The 21,157-nt window shown below is 41.1% G+C and overlaps 1 protein-coding gene across 1 annotated transcript in view; it reads right to left on the bottom strand.

Annotated features, from left to right (window-relative positions):
- Nucleotides 1–21,157, bottom strand: part of ACTR3B (actin related protein 3B) — a 1,036,264-nt gene that overhangs the window by 452,706 nt on the left and 562,401 nt on the right. The gene's annotated exons all lie outside the window — the stretch shown is intronic.

Raw genomic sequence — 21,157 nt, 5'->3', positions numbered from 1 at the left:
CCTCTTTTATTCCCCAATGAGTACAATTCTGGCAGAACTTCATCTCAATAAATATTGACTCATTGATTAAGGGGTGAACAGCAAGTGTCATTCTAAATAACAACAACAACAACAACGACAAACTATGAACCATTTTAAAGGAGAAGTAATATTACATTTTACCACATTAAATAAGGTAACCCATTATTAAGCAAAGTGACAGTTTAGAGAGTTTCTTTGCCTGCATTTTGGAGGAGGTAAGAGTTTGGGGGTTTCTATAGTTTTTGTGTTTAAAAAAAAATAATGTGTGGACATTCTTTGGTGTTCCAAAGAGAATGTTTAAGAAATTTACCATGACCTGGGGGTGGAGCCAAGATGGCCAAATAGCAACAGCTCCAGTCTACAGCTCCCAGCGTGGGCGACGCAGAAGACGAATGATTTCTGCATTTCCAACTGAGGTACTGGGTTCATCTCACTGCGGACTGTCAGACAGTGGGTGCAGGACAGTGGGTGCAGCACACCGAGTGTGAGCCGAAGCAGGGTGAGGCATCGCCTCACCCGGGAAGCGCAAGGGGTCAGGGAATTCCCTTTCCCAGCCAAGGAAAGGGGTGACAGATGGCACCTGGAAAATCGGGTCACTCCCACCCTAATACTACGCTTTTCCAACGGTCTTAGCAAACGGCACACCAGGAGATTGTATCCCGCGCCTGGCTCGGAGGGTCCTACGCCCATGGAGCCTCGCTCATTGCTAGCACAGCAGTCTGAGATCAAACTGCAAGCTGGCAGCGAGGCTGGGGGAGGGGCGCCCGCCATTGCTGAGGCTTGAGTAGGTAAATAAAGTGGCTGGGAAGCTTGAACTGGGTGGAGCCCACTGCAGCTCAAAGAGGCCTGCCTGCCTCTGTAGACTCCACCTCTGGGGGCAGGGCATAGCCAAACAAAAGGCAGCAGAAACCTCTGCAGATTTAAATGTCCCTGTATGACAGCTTTGAAGAGAGTAGTGGTTCTCCCAGCATGCAGCTGGAGATCTGAGAACAGACAGACTGCCTCCTCAAGTAGGTCCCTGACCTCCGAGTAGCCTAACTGGGAGGCACCCCCCAGTAGGGGCAGACTGACACCTCACACGGCCAGGTACTCCTCTGAGACAAAACTTCCAGAGAAACGATCAGGCAGCAACATTTGCTGTTCACCAATATCCGCTGTTCTGCAGACTCTGCTGCTGATACCCATGCAAACAGGGTCTAGAGTGGACCTCCAGCAAACTCCAACAGACCTGCAGCTGAGAGTCCTGACTGTTAGAAGGAAAACTAACAAACAGAAAGGACATCCACACCAAAACCCCATCTGTACGTCACCATCATCAAAGACCAAAGATAGATAAAACCACAAAGATAGGGAAAAAAACAGAGCAGAAAAACTGAAAATTCTAAAAATCAGAACACCTCTCCTCCTCCAAAGGAACACAGCTCCTTACCAGCAACGGAACAAAGCTGGATGGAGAATGACTTTGACGAGTTGAGAGAAGAAGGCTTCAGATGATCAAACTACTCCGAGCTAAAGAAGGAAGTTCGAACCCATGGCAAAGAAGTTAAAGACCTTGAAAAAAGATTAGACGACTGGCTAACTAGAATAACCAATGCAGAGAAGTCCTTAAAGGACCTGATGGAGCCGAAAACCACAGCACGAGAACTACGTGGCGAATGCAGAAGCCTCAGTAGCCAATTTGATCAAGTGGAAGAAAGGGTATCAGTGATGAAAGATCAAGTCAATGAAATGAAGCGAGAAGAGAAGTTTAGAGAAAAAAGAATAAAAAGAAACGAACAAAGCCTCCAAGAAATATGGGACTATGTGAAAAGACAAAATCTACGTCTGATTGGTGTACCTGAAAGTGACGGGGAGAATGGAAACAAGTTGGAAAACACTCTGCAGGATATTATCCAGGAGAACTTCCCCAACCTAGCAAGGCAGGCCAACATTCAACTTCAGGAAATACAGAGAACGCCACAAAGATACTCCTCGAGAAGAGCAACTCCAAGACACATAATTGTCAGATTCACCAAAGTTGAAATGAAGGAAAAAATATTAAGGGCAGCCAGAGAGAAAGGTCGGGTTACCCACAAAGGGAAGCTCATAAGACTAACACTGATCTCTTGGCAGAAACTCTACAAGCCAGAAGAGAGTGGGGGTCAATATTCAACATTCTTAAAGAAAAGAATTTTCAACTCAGAATTTCATATCCAGCCAAACTAAGCTTCATAAGTGAAGGAGAAATAAAATACTTTACAGACAAGCAAATGCTGAGAGATTTTGTCAACACCAGGCCTGCACTACAGGAGCTCCTGAAGGAAGCACTAAACGTGGAAAGGAACAACTGGTACCAGCCACTGCAAAAACATGCCAAATTGTAAAGACCATCAAGGCTAGGAAGAAATTGCATCAACTAACGAGCAAAATAACCAGCTAACATCATAATGACAGGATCAAATTCACACATAACAATATTAACCTTCAATGTAAATGGGTTAAATGCTCCAATTAAAAGACACAGACTGGGAAATTGGATAAAGAGTCAAGACCCATCAGTGTGCTGTATTTGGGAAACCCATCTCCCGTGCAGAGACACACACAGGCTCAAAATAAAGGGATGGAGGAAGATCTACCAAGCAAATGGAAAACAAAAAAAGGCAGGGGTTGCAATCCTAGTCTCTAATAAAGCAGACTTTAAACCAACAAAGATCAAAGGAGACAAACAAGGCCATTACACAATGGTAAAGGGATCAATGCAACAAGAAGAGCTAACTATCCTAAATATATATGCACCCAATACAGGACAATCCAGATTCATAAAGCAAGTCCTTAGAAACCTACAAAGAGACTTAGACTCCCACAAAATAATAATGGGAGACTTTAACATCCCACTGTCAACATTAGACAGATCAACGAGACAGAAAGCTAACAAGGATATCCAGGAATCGAACTCAGCTCTGCACCAAGTGGACCTAATAGACATCTACAGAACTCTCCACCCCAAATCAACAGAATATACATTCTTTTCAGCACCACACCACACCTATTCCAAAATTGACCACATACTTGGAAGTAAAGCACTCCCCATCAAATGTAAAAGAACAGAAATTATAACAAACTATCTCTCAGACCACAGTGCAATCAAACTAGAACTCAGGATTAAGAAATTCACTCAAAACCACTCAACTACATGGAAACTGAACAACCTGCTCCTGAATGACTACTGGGTACATAACGAAATGAAGGCAGAAATAAAGATGTTCTTTGAAATGAATGAGAACAAACACACAACATACCAGAATCTCTGGGACACATTTAAAGCAGTGTGCAGATGAAAATTTATAGCACTAAATGCCCACAAGAGAAAGCAGGAGAGATCTAAAATTGACACCCTAATATCACAATTAAAAGAACTAGAGAAGCAAGAGCAAACACATTCAAAAGCTAGCAGAAGGCAAGAAATAACTAAGATCAGAGTGGAACTGAAGGAAATAGAGACACAAAAAACCCTTCAAGAAATCGATGAATCCAGAAGCTGGGTTTTTTAAAAGATCAACAAAATTGATAGACCACTAGCAAGACTAATAAAGAAGAAAAGAGAGAAGACTCAAATAGACATAATAAAAAATAATAAAGGGGATATATCACCACCAATCCCACAGAAATACAAACTACCATCAGAGAATACTATAAACACCTCTATGTAAATAAATTAGAAAATCTAGAAGAAATGGATAAATTCCTGGACACATACACCCTCCCAAGACTAAGCCAGGAAGAAGTTGAATCTCTGAACAGACCAATAACAGGTTCTGAAATTGAGGCAATAATTAATAGCTTACCAACCAAAAAAACTCCAGGACCAGATGGATTCACAGCCGAATTCTACCAGAGGTACAAGGAGGAGCTCGTACCATTCCTTCTGAAACTATTCCAATCAATAGAAAAAGAGGGAATCCCCCCTAACTCATTCTATGAGGCCACCATCATCCTGATATCAAAGCCTGGCAGAGACACAACAAAAAAAGAGAATTTTAGACCAATATCCCTGATGAACATTGATGCAAAAATCCTCAATAAAATACTGGCAAACCAAACCTAGCAGCACCTCAAAAAGCTTATCCACCATGATCAAGTGGGCTTCATCCCTGGGATGCAAGGGTGGTTCAACATACACAAATCAATAAACATAATCCAGCATACAAACAGAACCAACGACAAAAACCACATGATTATCTCAATAGATGCAGAAAAGGCCTTCGGCAAAATTCAACAGCCCTTCATGCTAAAAACTGTTAATAAACTAAATATTGATGGAATATATATAAAAATAATAAGAGCTATTTATGACAAGCCCATAGCCAATATCATACTGAATGGGCAAAAACTGGAAGCATTCCCTTTGAAAACTGGCACAAGACAAGGGCACCCTCTCTCACCACTCCTATTCAACATAGTGGTGGAAGCTCTGGCCAGGGCAATCAGGCAGGAGAAAGGAATAAATGGTATTCAATTAGGAAAAGAGGAAGTCAAATTGTCCCTATTTGCAAATGACATGATTGAATATTTAGAAAACCCCATCATCTCAGCCCAAAACCTCCTTAAGCTGATAAGCAACTTCAGAAAAGTCTCAGGATACAAAATCAATGTGCAAAAATCACAAGCATTCTTATACACCAATAACAGACAAACAGAGAGCCAAATCATGAGTGAACTCCCAGTCACAATTGCTTCAAAGAGAATAAAATACCTAGGAATCCAACTTACAAGGGATGTGAAGGACCTCTTCAAGGAGAACTACAAACCACTGCTCAATGAAATAAAAGAGGATACAAACAAATGGAAGAACATTCCATGCTCATGGGTAGGAAGAATCAATATCGTGAAAATGGCCATACTGCCCAAGGTAATTTATAGATTCAAGGCCACCCCCATCAAGCTACCAATGACTTTCTTCACAGAATTGGAAAAAACTACTTTAAAGTTCATATGGAACCAAAAAAGAGCCCGCAACGCCAAGTCAATCCTAAGCCAAAAGAACAAAGCTGGAGGCATTACGCTACCTGACTTCAAACTATACTACAAGGCTACAGTAACCAAAACAGCATGGTACTGGTACCAAAACAGAGATATAGACCAATGGAACAGAACACAGCCCTCAGAAATAATGCCACATATCTAAAACTATCTGATCTTTGATAAAGCTGACAAAAACAAGAAATGGGGAAAGGATTCCCTACTTAATAAATGGTGCTGGGAAAACTGGCTAGCCATATGTAGAAAGCGAAAACTGGATCCCTTCCTTACACCTTATACAAAAATTAATTCAAGATGGATTAAAGACTTACGTGTTAGACCTAATACCATAAAAACCCTAGAAGAAAACCTAGGCAATACCATTCAGGACATAGGCATGGCCAAGGACTTCATGTCTAAAACACCAAAAGCAAGGGCAACAAAAGCCAAAATTGACAAATGGGATCTAATTAAACTAAAGAGCTTCTGCACAGCAAAAGAAACTACCATCAGAGTGAACAGGCAACCTACAGAATGGGAGAAAATTTTTGCAGTCTACTTATCTGACAAAGGGCTAATACCCAGAATCTACAATGAACTCAAACAAATTTACAAGAAAAAAAACAAACAATCCCATCAACAAGTGGGCAAAGGATATGAACAGACACTTCTCAAAAGAAGACATTAATGCAGCCAACAGACACATGAAAAAATGCTCATCATCACTGGCCATCAGAGAAATGCAAATCAAAACCACAATGAGATACCATCTCACACCAGTTAGAATGGTGATCATTAAAAAGTCAGGAAACAACAGGTGCTGGAGAGGATGTGGAGAAATAGGAACACTTTTACACTGTTGGTGAGACTGTAAACTAATTCAACCATTGTGGAAGAGAGTGTGGCGATTCCTCAAGGATCTAGAACTAGAAATACCATTTGACCCAGCCATCCCATTACCGGGTATATACCCAAAGGATTATAAATCATGCTGCTATAAAGACACACGCACACGTATGTTTATTGTGGCGCTATTCACAATAGCAAAGACTTGGAACCAATCCAAATGTCCAACAACGATAGACTGGATTAAGAAAATGTGGCACATATACACCATGGAGTACTATGCAGCCATAAAAAATGATGAGTTCATGTCCTTTGTAGGGACATGGATGAAGCTGGAAACCATCATTCTCAGCAAACTATCGCAAGGACAGAAAACCAAACACTGCATGCTCTCACTCATAGGTGGGAATTGAACAATGAGAACACATGGACACAGGAAGGGGAACATCACACACTGGGGCCTGTTGTGGGGTGAGCGGAGGGGGGAGGGATAGCATTAGGAGATATACCTAATGTTAAATGACGAGTTAATGGGTGCAGCACACCAACATGGCACATGTATACATATGGAACAAACCTGCACGTTGTGCACATGTACCCTAGAACTTAAAGTATAATAAAAAAAAAAAATTTACCATGATCCTTTCAATTTACCTTATCAAGTAGACTGAGCAGGCCCTTTGTCGTCTCAATCTGAGTATTAACTAGTTTTCATAGCTCCTTCTTCAGAAGAAACAAAGATTCATAGACTAGCTTCTAGTCCGTGAATCACAGATTAAGAGATTCTGAAGAATAAGGGAACTTACTTGCCTGCAAAAGGATTTAAAGCAACTGGTCTGAATTGATGAGATTATACTGTAATTTTTAACATGAGGGAATTAAGTCAAACAATGAAGAATAAAGTTTTTATAATCAGCTTTACTCTCTAAAAATAATGGGAGGATGAGCTCTGTGAATAAAACAAATATTGGAATTTAGCAAAGTGGGGCAGATTCAATAATGAAAGCTAATATAGGCAAAATGTGCAAAATCCGAGTCCACATTTTTTCACACCCCAGATACATGGGTCTCTCCAGAAGCTCTCCCTTCCCTGCTTCTTGCATGTATTCCAGAGCTACAGAAAAACAGTCCCTGCTCATTATTTTAGCTAAGTCGCCCTTCCTTTCCCATAGAGTAGGAAAATTTTCCAAACTCTCTCTGCTGATTTCATGTCACTTTCTTTCTTCCTCAACCGATGGACTGCAAGGAAGTCGGGATAATTTGTTTCTGTCTCCTCTGGATCCCTAGGACATAACACAAGTCCATTAAAAAAGCAGACATGCGGCAGCAGCTTTAGGAGAGCAATGGAAAGTTTCCATTAAATGTGTAGATAGAGTCATGTAAAGTAAGAGGTACAGGATCCTTAGAAACCATCTCATTAAACTATGTACTAGGAGCATTAACCAGAGGATTCAGAGCCTCAACAGTTCCTGCCAATATCACTGTTCTCTCATGCATTTCACAGCTCCAGATCCCAGCGCTGCTCGCCAGGTTGCTGTCCTCCTGTGACCTGTGGCCCTGCTTCCTTCTGAGTCCCAGTTGGTCAGCTTTTTAAAAACTTTGGGCCATTTGGTATTGACTTCAGACTCCCGCCTTCACTCTCAGCACAAACCAAACTCACAATTTACTCCATACAGTTATGGGATTTAAAGCAGGAATCTCCTGCGAAGGAGGCGTCTGATTATCTGAGATATCTCAGAATAATCTCAAAATATCCTAGGCCTTCCAACATTTCTCCCATATCTCTTCGGTCCTTTCCTTGTTTTGATGTTCATTATTCTAGGCCATTAAATCTCCATCAGCTGTCCTAGTTTTGTCCTCTATTACAGAAAATCAAAATGTGTAGAAACCCATATACAGCTGGGATTGCAGCTTGGGGCTGGCACTCTGAGAGCCCTGGGCATAGCTAGATGCTGATGAAGTAGCCTTCCAGAGGTGTCCTCACACTTCCCAGAGGTGTACTAAGGAGATTCCTAGCAGAGAACTGATCTTGAGAACAAAGTCAGAATTCTCAAGCTGAGTACACTGAGAGTGGGCATTGCCAGAAACGGGAAAAAGAATCCGACTACAATGCAATGTCTATCTCTTCAATTATTCATCACAGCCCCGACTGACATAAAGCATCCCAGGATGAAATGACTGCCAGGAATATCCAACAGAGAACTGGAAGAGCAGTTTGCTAAAAAAGCAAAGGATGTCTGCAGAATTGATTGTAGCAGGTTTGGCAATGACATGAGGAAGTGCCCTCAGTGTAGACATGAACCCCTTGGCATCTGGAATAGGCAGCTCCTTTGAATGATGGCAGCAGCACCTCCAATGACAATTGGTGGCACAGACGCTGACCTGGCAATGCAGCAATGGGACGTATTACCACAGCAAGCCAGAGCAGCAAACGGAGAATTGGTAATGATGCAGGACAGCCAAGGAAACTTTGTGAAACACATGAGAATCCCAGGGATACATAACTGATTCCTGTTGTAACATCTCTTGGACAGGTGAAACTGGCCTCTTTAGAGAAGTTTCTTCTTTGTTCCTATATTTTTTATTAGGTTGGTGCAAAAGTAATTGTGGTTTTGCTACTTTTATTTATTTATTTATTTTTAATTATTATACTTTAAGTTCTAGGCTATGTGTGCACAACGTGCAGGTTACATATATACATGTACCATGTTGCTGTGCTGCACCCATCAACTCATCATTTACATTAGGTATTTCTCCTAATGCTATCCCTCTCCCAGCCCCCCACGCCCCGACAGGCTCCAGTGTGTGATGTACCCCGCCCTGTGTCCAAGTGTTCTCATTGTTCGATTCCCACCTATGAGTGAGAAAATATGGTGTTTGGTTTTCTGTCCTTGTGATAGTTTGCTGAGAATGATGGTTTCCAGCTTCATCCATGTCCCTACAAAGGACATGAACTCATCCTTTTTCATGGCTGCATAGTATTCCATGGTGTATATGTGCCACATTTTCTTAATCCAGTCTATCGTTGATGGACATTTGGATTGGTTCCAACTCTTTGCTATTGTGAATAGTGCCACAATAAACATACGTGTGCATGTGTCTTTATAGTAGCTTGATTTATAATCCTTTGGTATATACCCACTAATGGGATGGCTGGGTCAAATTGTATTTCTAGTTCTAGATCCTTGAGGAATCACCACTCTGTCTTCCACAATGGTTGAACTAATTTACACTCCCACCAACAGTGTAAAAGTGTTCCTATTTCTCCACATCCTCTCCAGCATCTTCTGTTTCCCGACTTTTTAATGATTGCCATTCTAACTGGCATGGGATGGTATCTCATTGTGGTTTTGATTTGCATTTCTCTGATGGCCAGTGATGATGAGCATTTTTTCATGTGTCTGTTGGCTGCATTAATGTCTTCTTTTGAGAAGTATCTGTTCCTATCCTTTGCCCACTTTTTGATGGGTTTTTTTTTCTTATAAATTTGTTTAAGTTATTTGTAGATTCTGGATATTAGCCCTTTGTCATATGGGTAGATTGCAAAAATTTTCTCCCATTCTGTAGGTTGCCTGTTCACTCTGATGGTAGTTTCTTTTGCTGTGCAGAAGCTCTTTAGTTTAATTAGATCCCATTTGTCAATTTTGGCTTTTGTTGCCATTGCTTTCTGTGTTTTAGTCATGAAGTCCTTGGCCATGCCTATGTCCTGAATGGTATTGCCTAGGTTTTCTTCTAGGGTTTTTATGGTTTTAGGTCTAACATGTAAGTCTTTAATCCATCTTGAATTAATTTTTGTATAAGGTGTAAGGAAGGGATCCAGTTTCAGCTTTCTACATATGGCTAGCCAGTTTTTCCAGCACCATTTATTAAATAGGGAATCTTTTCCCCATTTCTTGATTTTGTCAGGTTTGTCAAAGATGAGATGGTTGTAGATGTGTGGTATTTCTGAGGGCTCTGTTCTGTTCATTGGTTTATATCTGTTTTGGTACCAGTACCATGCTGTTTTGGTTACTGTAGCCTTGTAGTATAGTTTGAAGTCAGGTAGTGTGATGCCTCCAGCTTTGTTCTTTTGGCTTAGATTGACTTGGTGATGCGGGCTCTTTTTTGGTTCCATATGAACTTTAAAGTAGTTTTTTCCAATTCTGTGAAGAAAGTCATTGGTAGCTTGATGGGGGTGGCCTTGAATCTATAAATTACCTTGGGCAGTATGGCCATTTTCACAATATTGATTCTTCCTACCCATGAGCATGGAATGTTCTTCCATTTGTTTGTATCCTCTTTTATTTCCTTGAGCAGTGGTTTGTAGTTCTCCTTGAAGAGGTCCTTCACATCCCTTGTAAGTTGGATTCCTAGGTATTTTATTCTCTTTGAAGCAATTGTGACTGGGAGTTCACTCATGATTTGGCTCTCTGTTTGTCTGTTATTGGTGTATAAGAATGCTTGTGATTTTTGCACATTGATTTTGTATCCTGAGACTTTTCTGAAGTTGCTTATCAGCTTAAGGAGGTTTTGGGCTGAGATGATGGGGTTTTCTAAATATTCAATCATGTCATTTGCAAATAGGGACAATCTGACTTCCTCTTTTCCTAATTGAATACCCTTTACTCCTTTCTCCTGCCTGATTGCCCTGGCCAGAGGTTCCACCACTATGTTAAATAGGAGTGGTGAGAGAGGGCGCCCTTGTCTTGTGCCAGTTTTCAAAGGGAATGCTTCCAGTTTTTGCCCATTCAGTATGATATTGGCTGTGGGTTTGTCATAAATAGCTCTTATTATTTTTATATATATTCCATCAATACTTAGTTTATTAACAGTTCTTAGCATGAAGGGCTGTTGAATTTTGCCGAAGGCCTTTTCTGCATCTATTGAGATAATCATGTGGTTTTGTCATTGGATCTGTTTATGTGATGGATTACGTTTATTGATTTGCGTATCCTTGAACCACCCTTGCATCCCAGGGATGAAGCCGAATTGATCGTGGTAGACAAGCTTTTTGATGTGCTGCTAGATTTGGTTTGCCAGTATTTTATTGAGGATTTTCGCATCAATGTTCATCAGGGATATTGGTCTAAAATTCTCTTTTTTTTGTTGTGTCTCTGCCAGGCTTTGGTATCAGGATGATGGTGGCCTCATAGAATGAGTTAGGGAGGATTCCCTCTTTTTCTATTGATTGGAATACTTTCAGAAGGAATGGTACCAGCTCCTCTTTGTATCTCTGGTAGAATTCGGCTGTGAATCCATCTGGTCCTGGACTCTTTTTGATTGGTAGGCTATTAATTGTTGCCTCAATTTCAGAACCTGTTATTGGTCTATTCAGAGATTCAGCTTCTTCCTGGTTTAGTCGTGGGAGGGTGTATGTGTCCAGGAATTTATCCATTTCTTCTAGATTTTCTAATTTATTTGCGTAGAGGTGTTTATAGTATTCTCTGATGGTAGTCTGTATTTCTGTGGGATCAATGGTGATATCCCCTTTATCATTTTTTATTATGCCCATTTGATTCTTCTCTCTTTTTTTCTTTATTAGTCTTGCTAGTGGTCTATCAATTTTGCTGATCTTTTCAAAAAACCAGTTCCTGGATTCATTGATTTTTTGAAGGGTTTTTTGTGTCTCTATTTCCTTCAGTTCCACTCTGATCTTAGTTATTTCTTGCCTTCTGCTAGCTTTTGAATGTGTTTGCTCTTGCTTCTCCAGTTCTTTTAATTGTGATGTTAGGGTGTCGATTTTAGATCTTTCCTGCTTTCTCCTGTGGGCATTTAGTGCTATAAATTTTCATCTGCACACTGCTTTAAATGTGTCCCAGAGATTCTGGTACATTGTGTCTTTGTTCTCATTGGTTTCAAAGGACATCTTTATTTCTGCCTTCATTTCGTTATGTACCCAGTAGTCATTCAGGAGCAGGTTGTTCAGTTTCCATGTAGTTGAGCGGTTTTGAGTAAGTTTCTTAATCCTGAGTTCTAATTTGATTGCACTGTGGTCTGAGAGACAATTTGTTGTGATTTCTGTTCTTTTACATTTGCTGAGGAGTGCTTTACTTCCAATTATGTGGTCAATTTTAGAATAAGTGCAATGTGGTGCTGAGAAGAATGTATACTCTATTGATTTGGCATGGAGAGTTCTGTAGATGTCTATTAGGTCCACTTGGTGCAGAGCGGAGCTCAAGTCCTGGATATCTTTGTTAACATTCTGTCTCGTTGATCTAATATTGACAGTGGGATGTTAAAGTCTCCCATTATTATTGCGTGGGAGTCTAAGTCTCTTTGTAGGTTTCTAAGGACTTGCTTTATGAATCTGGGTTCTCCTGTATTGGGTGCATATATATTTAGGATAGTTAGCTCTTCTTTCTCCTGGTTGAATTGACCCCTTTCCATTATGTAATGCCCTTCTTTGTCTTTTTTGATCTTTAATGGCAAAAACTGCAATTACATTTGCACCAACCTAATAGCTATAAAAGGCTTTCCAATGATTTCAAAACTAAAATTACAGTTTTTGTCAGTAAAGACCAACAATGCATCAGCCACATGCTTGTCTCAAAACTTAATCTTTTTAAAATTATGCTGACCATTTGATTAACTTTAATTTGAAAGGTGTATTAGTCAGCTGTCACTGCACTAGTGCTGTGTAACAAACCACTGCAAAACTTAAGTGCTTGCAACATGCATTTATATTTTTTCTTGCTCATGAGACAATTGGCCACCTAGAGCAACTCTGTTTTTGGCCGCGAGTCAATTGGACGTGGCTCTAGGCTTTTTATTGAGTTCTGTTATAACCTGCTTGTCTCCACATTCTCTTTGGACCAGCAGCTATCTGGGTCATGTTCTTCTAATGATGGATCACAGGAGTGCAAGAGGCCAAGTCAAACTACTCAAGTATGTTGATTTTGGATCCTGAAATTTTATTGAATTCATTTATCAAATCTAGGAGTCTTTTCAAGGGGTCTTTTGGGTTTTCTAGGTAGTAGATCATAACATAACATGATATATTTATGTTAAAAAATTCTATAAATAGAGACAGAGAGAAGCAAAAAAAAAAAAAAAAATCCTACTCAAGCACATTTAAGCTCTCACACCAAGTTCATTAAAATTGTATTGGCCAAGCCAAGTCACATGGTCAAGCCCAACCTTTATAGGGCAAAGAAATAAACTCTCCCCATTCCAGCTCACAGAAGGCTACTCACCAGGATAAGAAAGTGAAGAAATTAGTATAAGATAACCTGCTGCACAACATCTAATTAACATTTGCTACTTCAATGGAAATAGAAACAATTGTTTTCATTACCCCCTTTTTTCTAAAGCACTGCTTGCTAACTTGGCTATTGATTTATTCATTTAAAGTGCCTCGCTTGGCATAGACTCACTTAATAAATTAAGCTTTGTTAAATAAATACAAGTATTAGAGAAAACTATCACTGATTTTATTTTTTCTAGTGTTTCTTTGCTTCCTCTTATTTGGTTTTCTTATTTCAAAAATGCCCTGCTTTCTGTGTCTGGCTTATATTACTTAATGTCCTCCATGTTTACCCGTGTTGTTACAAATGATTTCTACAATAAAGGATTTTGTTCTTTTTTTTTTTTTTTTTGAGACGGAGTCTCACTCTGTCACCCAGGCTGGAGTGCAATGGCCCAATCTCGGCTCACTGCAACCTCTGCCTCCTGGGTTCAAGCAATTCTCCTGCCTCACCCTCCCGAGTAGCTGGGACTACAGGCATGTGCCACCATGCCCAGCTAATTTTTGTAATTTTAGTAGAGACTGGGTTTTACCATGTTGGCCAGGATAGTCTCGATCTCTTGACCTCATGATCTGCCTGCTCTGGCCTCCCAAAGTGCTGGGATTACCGGCGTGAGCCACCGAACCCCGCCACCACATTTTCTTTATTCACTCATCCATTGATGGACACGTATGTTGACTCCATTTCTTGGCTATGGTGAATAGTACTACAATAAACACAGGAGTACAAACATCTCTTTAACGTACTGATTTCCTTTTCTTTGGATATATACCCAGTAGTGGGATAGGTAGGGTAAGAGAAGAGAAATGGGGAATAATACTAATGGTTATGGAATTACTGTTTTGGGTGATGAAAATGATCTAAAATTGCTTGTGGTAATGATTGCACAACTCTGCACATACTAAAAACCACCGAATGTTATGATTTAAAAGGACAAATTGTACAATATATGACTTATATCTCAATAAAGCTTTTTTTAATTAAAAAAATGCCTTGCTTTATTTCCAAACTCCAACCTAACTTTTCTCATACCTTGGAGAAAGAATAGTTTATTTTTAAATAGGACTAGTTCCAACTAACTCTAAATTACATTCAAGGTCAAATTCCAATAGGTCACATTTCTGCTTCTCAAATCCATTATACCTTTGTACTTGTTAATATTAGGAGAAGTCCCTCAAAACAGGCTTCATTTATCGTAGCTGACTCCCCGCTCTCATCATACAGAAGCCAGGTGGCATAGGTGACACTGCTAAATAGGCTATCCAGAGCTAGTGACTCTAGGAAACCTATGGGGAGACAATAGGCCCAGTAATGGCTACAGACTGGTGCCATCTCCACTGGGAAAACAATGGGAATAGCAGAGAAGCAGAGCGTCCACAAAGCGAGTGCATTTATCCTCCCTCGATAGCTGCCTGGTCTCTCCCTTGTGGGAAAGAAAATAGATTAAGTAAAAGACAGAAAATCTATATCCACTATTTTTCTAAGTGGCTTATTATATCCACATGATATGTCTGTATTTATTAGCAGCCTTCACCTCTTGTCCTATTAGCATCACACCATGACAGTGTTTGCATTTGCTTATCGGGCGTGGATTAGGAGATGATTGCTTCTGACTTGTTTGAGTGCAGAGAGGAACTAATTTGAGAAAGCTGGAGCTGCCACGGCTGCCGTGGGAAGGAGCTGTCACCTATTCACTCCATTGCATTCAAGTGTGCCCATTGTTCTTGAAAGGAGGCCCAGTGATGCTGTCAGATGTCTTGGTCCTAAATACAACTGAACACAATTAAACAGTGATCATGCTAAGTATGTTCTTCCTGTTATGCAATTTCCCAAGGTATGATACTTATTTACCCTGGGACCCTAAAAGCTAAAAAATAAATAAATAAAAATTAAATTAAAGGAAGTGGGATTAGAGGGGAAAGGAGTAAAAGCAAAAAGATATTAAATATTTAGATACAACTTTACCCATGCATGACACAAAAGCAGGCAAGGCCCAGCCTCTGCCCATCAGACACTGGATACTGGTTGACATTTTAATGCCCATTTTCCTTCCAGACCCAGCTGTCTCCCTTCAGTTTACAAGGCTCCCCAACTCAGCCTTCTTCTCTATCCTGCCCTCAAAGAGGTATCCAATTCATTAGCCTGAAAAGATAAGAGGTCAGAGAGGTTCACAAATGCTAAACACACACACACACAGAGGCTGTGGAGTGGCCGAGGGGTCTTTTCATCTGGCAAAAGAGCAGGTGAGGAAAACAGATCTTGGTTCTAAATGTGTAGAACTAAGAGAGTCTTTTTATGGGAAATCAGATCACATGTAATCTTCACTTCTTGACTTCCACAATGTATATGCCCCAGTGCTGTTCCTATGCCAATTTGTGACGCATACCAGCGTGCACTGGCTTTAGTGATGTTTTGTAATCATCTGTTTGAAATAGACTTTCCTCGTCCAGTCATTTCTCCAGCTGTAACGGCAGCCAGTGGCTGACTTTTCCTGCTCCTTGAAGATAGCTCTGGTTCCCTTAATATCCGACTGTACCACCCCTTTCTCATTTGTTGCCAGTGAAATAAATATCATGTTACTGTGGAAGGTAATGAAGGAGTGATGGGCTGAACTTTCGGCAGGCACTTCCCAATAGTGCAGGGGTTTTAAAGTGTGACAAGAAAGCATCTAATTAGGAAGTCTGGAATGCATGTGTTTTCACAAGCACAGTTACACTTCTGAACCCTCACTGACCACAGACTAAAAGAAAAATAGGTCCAAATCCACGCTACAGCAATAAAAATAAAGGAAGGGAGGAGAAGGGCAAGACCTCCACCAGGAAACAGTATAATTATTGCATCTTGTCTAAGAAGTTCCAAAATTCCTTATTTTCTACAATTTAATTTCAATGATAAGCTCCCATCTTTCTGAAATGGTATGAAACACAAGTCAACTTCAGCCATTGTTGCTCACCTCTGCCCAGGATCACTTCACAGTTCTGTGATCTGGCACGGAGCCTTGGCACGAGACAGCCAGCCTCTGTTCAGGTGGCTCCCTCCGGAGATGTCCACTGCTCCTGCCAGCACAAAATAGTCACTATAATGGCAGCCCGTGGCTGACTTTTCTTGCCCCTTAACGATGGCTCAAGTTCCCCTAACATGGACCTGCTCCTGTGTCATGCCTGGGCATGGAAGTCTACGACAAGAATGGCAAGCCCGCACCTTTGGTGCTTCCTCCTCCTCCTCTTCTCGGAGGGCAGAGTCCAGTCACAGCGCTGACCTTTCCCCTTGTCTCAGGACCCCAGCTCTCTCTATCTCCTGCTTTTCCAAGCATATTTGTATCCATTAAACCCTAGCCTCTCTATGCCTATTCTTTCACAGTAGACTCTGACGGCTCATCAACCCTGGAACTAGAGGAAAAAAAATCTAGGCTATTTTTTCTCCAAATCAGAAAGGCCTTAGGGTTCAGGCCACCTCATGAGGCAAAATGAAATGTTTGCATTCCATTTTTCCGATGACTCGAAGACAAGGGAGGGGGATATCCAAAAATGTCCATATTACAAACATTTATATCTGCCATGTATTATTTCAATAAGTCTAATAGATCTCCTCTATAAAAACAAAGGTTTGGGGGTTGGCACTTTTGTCTCTGTCTACTGCAAAGACAACCCACAACGCCTGGAAGCAGAGTATAAGCCTTTGCTTTTTTTTTTTTTTTTTTTGAGACGGAATCTTGCTGTCGCCAGGCTGGAGTCAATGGTGCGATCTCAGCTCACCACAACATCCACCTCCTGGGTTCAAGTGATTCTCCTGCCTCAGCCTCCCGAATAGCTGGGACTACAGGTGTATGCCACCACACCCAGCTGGTTTTTTGTATTTTTAGTAGAGACAGGGTTTCACCATGTTGGCCAAGCTGGTCTTGAACTCCTGACCTCAGGTGATCCACCTGCCTTGGCATCCCAAAGTGCTGGGATTACAGATGTGAGCCACCATGCCCAGCCCAGTGTATAAGCCTTTTCAAAAGACAGTGCTTTCACAGCTCGAGGGCCAGACCAGGACTGTGCTAGGAGCCTGCTGACCACCTGGCAGCATCGAGCCCTGGCCACCTGACTTCAGCTTCTCTCCACTGCCTGTGTTCTACCCCCTGCCCAGGTTCTATCCCCTGCCTGAGTTCTCCCCACTGCCTGGGTTCTCCCCCATGCCCGGGTTCTCCCCACTTCCTGGGTTCTCCCCGCTGCCCGGTTTCTCCCTCCTGCCCGAGTTCTCCGCCCTGCTCAGGTTCTTCCTGCTGCTTGGGTTCCCCTGCTTGGGTTCCCCTCCCGCTCGGGTTCTCCCCCTGCCCGGGATCTCCCTCCTGCTCCAGTTCCCCCCAATGCTGAGGTTCTCCCCGTTGCCATGCTCTGCCTGTGGATTCGGCTGTCTCTGATATCAGCACCTACCTGGATCATAGCTGAGTTTGCCAATACCTCAAATGCTGTTCACTGGATTGCCTAACTGTGCATAATGGGATTAGACTTCCAACTGGGTTGGTCTCCCCTGTCCCCATCCTACTCCACACCAGCCAGGTTGCTGAGGTCTCAGACCCAAGACCTGTGCTCTAGGTTACCCAGTTATTGCCACATGCAGACACCATGCATAGTAACCTACCAGAGGTCCCTAAGTTTCTCACTGACTGGCTTTGAGCTGGAGGTCAAAAACAGATTTTGTTTGTTCTAAGATTGTGTTGAATTGAATTGAATTGAATTGAACTGAATTGAATTGAAGACTCCTGGTTTCAATCTTAAAGGCCCTGGGCTATTTGTTAGTGGGGTTGAAAGCAGGTGATTCAGGATAAATAGAAGACAGAATGACTTGGTAACTACACATTTCCACATCATTGCAATACTTCTGGTCCCCTTACTAAAGCCGCTGTAAGGAAAGTTGCAGCTCACATTTCATTCTCTTCCCTCTCCATTTACTTATTCTGTGTCATATTTCATGACAGTCAGCAAGCTGCAAGTTCACTAACCTGAAAAACTAATTAGTTTCTCAACTAAGCTGTTAGAGGGCAAGAGTGTAACTGAGGTCACCACTCTCAGATTAGCATGCCTTCTGAAGACAGGATGATGTAGGTGAAATGGGATAGAAGATAATCTCTGAAGCATCTTGTACTGGTGGGGCACAACTCAGTGTCTCCCACATCACCCTTACAGGACACCAGGTCTGGACACAAAGGTGCCCATCTGCTGCGATGGTATGCTTGACTTCCCCTCCCCTCACTTCTCCTACTAGAGGATCTCTGCCCAAGTCAACAGGGGCTCCATGGGAAGCACCAGGGGCATTGCAGAGGAAACAGTGTTGCTACTAATCTCATGAATGGCGCTGTGAGTGCAGGAATGTGACCACCTGTCTTCCCAGAAGGACCAGCCTTATAAGAAGAACAAGGGGTGACTGTCAATTATATTTCATTTATAGATAAGCCAGTCAGCAAGAATCCTATGATCAAAAATATCAATGTTTATCATTTTTCAACAAATACTGAGAAAATTTGGGAGAAAAGAAAAATTTTTCCTACTGTGAAACCTAAAGAGTGGTAGTTCCTCTCTCCCAGCCCATGCTCACTTTCCCTACTCCCTCTTCCTTCATTCCTTCTCTTACACACACACGCACACACACACACAAACATGCACACACACATACACTCACACACTCACACACACACTCACATACACATACACTCACACACACACAAACACACAGACACTCACATGCACACACACACACACACATAAATGTACTGCTTCCACACAGTGGACTTATTCAAAACATATTCTCAACTAAGATCAGTCTTTTTCATTAAAGGAATTTTCCTGCAAATACTAAAAACATAGTATCTTCTAATATATATATGTACCTCTGAAATGTACTTCTGAAAAATGCACCTCTGAAAAGGATGCAGAGGTGCACTTTCAGAGGTGCATTTTAGGAAGATGCTCTCGCTCCAATTCTGAGGACAGGATTAGTTGGATGAGTTGGAGGGAGAAAGACAGATTAATCGCCCTCAGGAATAATCCAAGAGGAGACAGTGATGGTGTTAGGAAAGGAACATGCATATTCCCCAGCCTCACAAACCTGCAGGTCCACTGAAGATCATATGAGCATTTACACCCACAGTCCATGGCACTACTTAGATTATGTGAGATCTCAGCAATGTCGGAGCTCTCTGGTCAACCTGCACAAGTATTTTGGGTAGTTCTCAGGGTATCTCATACATTTGATTCTCAAACAAGCCCCAGTCCTGCAGCTCTCAGGTCAAGCCAAGTGTGTGGTTACGGGTACTTCAAAGGATGTGTCATCATCCAGACTGCCAAAGCCTGGAGCTACCAGAACTGTCATGGGTTTGATTTCTGCCCAAGGCCATTCTCTCCATGTTCAGTGCATGACAGAGAAAATGCCTCACATTCATGAGTAAAGAAGCCAGACACTCTGCCATCTTGACCTCTCCCTTTGTCTTGTCATTTGTCTGGTCTCAGAGAAATAAAATGCTTCTTTTTCACAGGCCCTCTACTGCCTTGCCAGTTATTTCTTGCAAGATGAGTAATCTCTTTCTGCTTCTAAATATCCAGTATCTGTGAATACTGACTTTTGCAATACCCACAATATTTTAGATGAATGTCCTTAAGACCCAAAGAAATATTTTCGTTACAATAATACATGCATATAATGAAAATTCAAACAGAAGAGAAAAGTTAAAGGATCAATATCCTCTGCCATAGACCCCACTTTCCCATCTGCCTTTCATATTTTAAAAGTAATTGCTCAAATAATTACTATTTGATATTGTAAAGATTATGTACCATTAGACTGCCTCTGGCATAATCTTTACAATGCTACTTAATAATAGTGAACATTTATTACATATATTATGTGTATTATATAACATGTGCATTTATATACAGTAGTATATTAGTTCTCACAAAAACCTCGTAAGGTGGCACAATAATCAGTGGGTAGGGTAGGACTCGAACTCAGGAAGTCTGGTTCCAGAGTCTGTGCCTGGAACCACTTTGTCTACAGCCTCTCAATATGTGGCCATCATATACTTATGATTTATGCATTTTAATAACATCTATTTACTCCCCACTACTTTTCATTTCCCCTTCCTGTTTCTTCTAATTTTTATGTCTTATTAGTTTCAATTCTATTACCGATTATTTATAGAGCTTTAAAAAACACTTAAACTTCTATTTTGGAGCCCTCAATTTGATTGTCTCTTGACTCTCTGTTATATAAAATAAGAAACTCAGTGCCTGTACAGGCTCTTCCAGCTCCCTTCATTCATTTTACTTCCCAAAAACATACAGTGTTATAACTATATTTAGTGTAAAGATTAACAACTAGAGAAACAAAATAACGTGTAAATGTTAAATCTCTCAGGCTTTCTCTGTAAATTGTTTCCAAATATGAAAAATCAACACAGCATTATTTATAATATTGATTATATTATTTATAATATTGATAGTGCAAAGACTGGCTACCATAGAATCAAGTAGTTAAACTGGCCTTATCAAGAAGGAAATGTAATCTGTGCTATTAAAAGTGCCATACAAAATAAATTGTTCCAAAAACACAGATAAAAGAGATTTTATTTTCTTACACCCACAACCTGCTCAAAATCTTGCCATGTTTTAGTTTGCTTTAACCTAGGCTCCAACTTCCTTAGAAAGCTGTTATTTTTTTTCTAGGATTTTTGGTACAAAAGAAGATATGACATCACCATTCCATAGATCACCGCTTTCCTAACCAAACTCTTTGCTTCACTCTTTTACCTTTTCCCTCCAAATCCCTTGTCTTCCTGCTCTAATCTGGACTAGGCATCTTCTAGGTCCACTTCACTCCCCTGTTCCTGGGACCTCTCTCCCTCTGCAGACCTCGGTTAGATTTACTGTTGTATCACTTGCATTTTGCAGGAGCACATTCTTGGTCGGTTGGTTTGTTTCCCAGAGGACAAAGATAAGAAATAACTTTTCCGAATCTTTACATATGGGAAATGCCTTTATTTTGCCTTATCACTGGCTGTTTTGACTGGTAAATAATTCTATATTTTAAAT

Source organism: Pongo pygmaeus, chromosome 6, assembly GCF_028885625.2.
Source record: "Pongo pygmaeus isolate AG05252 chromosome 6, NHGRI_mPonPyg2-v2.0_pri, whole genome shotgun sequence".
In the NCBI taxonomy this organism is placed as follows: Eukaryota; Metazoa; Chordata; class Mammalia; order Primates; family Hominidae; genus Pongo; species Pongo pygmaeus.
The sequence above is the reverse complement of the archived record's forward strand: the minus strand, read 5'-3'. Positions and strand labels throughout refer to the sequence as shown.